Consider the following 1,045-nt stretch of genomic DNA (forward strand, 5'->3'; position numbering starts at 1 on the left):
TGTTCAACCTAACAGTCTTCAGCTACATTCAACAAAGCTACATTCATTTAGCCAAGGACCACCTAGTCCCGTGTATAAAAAAACCAAGGGAGCAGTGAGGTCAAAGGTACAGCATTACATTATTTTACATCATATCAATGACTGGGTTAGAAAGCCCAGTCTACAAGCACACAGTGGTTAGTATAATTTAAACTGATATAAAGTGGCACATAGGCACCCAGAAACCTCATCCTTACCATGCAGCAGATTCTAAGCAAAGTTTATTTCAATTTAGTTGAAACCCATGCAAGGGCAATTTGAGTCAAATTGAAACATGGCTGTTACACTCAGGAAAAAGGAGAATTTTCTCAAAATAGGTAGGTCTGCACTTAAAAGCTCCATAGGGGAGCGGGAAAACACGTGTCAGGGTATCATGTCCACAGAGAACCTGCAGCTAAGGAGGGGTGAAGGAAGAGAGAGGCGAGAGGAAACCCACCGAGAACAATACGGGGAAAGGGACTATTCTCGGCACGAGGGAGGATGCGAGGCCAAGCGGGGAAGGCAAACAAGTGTAACAAAGGCAGAGGAAGCGCCCTGGCCTTCCTCCGCGGGGCCTTGGTCTGGCAGGGATGTATTTCTGTCCAAACGTGCCTGTTCACAGCCCTGACGGACCCTGTGCTGTGGCTAAATACAGTGCCGCACGGCTCCTTTCTTTAAGGGGAACGGCAAGATGACAATGCTGGTGGATCCCCTCCTGCTTGGCAGACGAAGTTAGGGTGGGAATACCTCTTGGACCCCTCGGCCCACAAACGGCACTCATTGTCTGAAAGCGAGCAAATACTTGTTATCACCCGCGCCGAGAGCGGAATCGCAGCGGCGACGCTCAGTTCTTCATTGCGCTCCGTGGGGAATTTAATCCTCCCCCAGCGCTTCCAGGTTTGCTTTCCCTGGCAGTCGCTTACCCCGCCAGACGCCGAACTTCAACCAAGCGGGCTGCGGGGGACAGGGCGCGCAGGCAGAGCCACGAGTGGGTGGGTGGGGGCACCCCGGCCCCCCGCGGCCGCTC

The sequence above is a fragment of the Pygoscelis adeliae genome, unplaced genomic scaffold (genome assembly GCF_000699105.1).
Source record: "Pygoscelis adeliae isolate BGI_AS28 unplaced genomic scaffold, ASM69910v1 Scaffold67, whole genome shotgun sequence".
Taxonomy (NCBI): Eukaryota; Metazoa; Chordata; class Aves; order Sphenisciformes; family Spheniscidae; genus Pygoscelis; species Pygoscelis adeliae.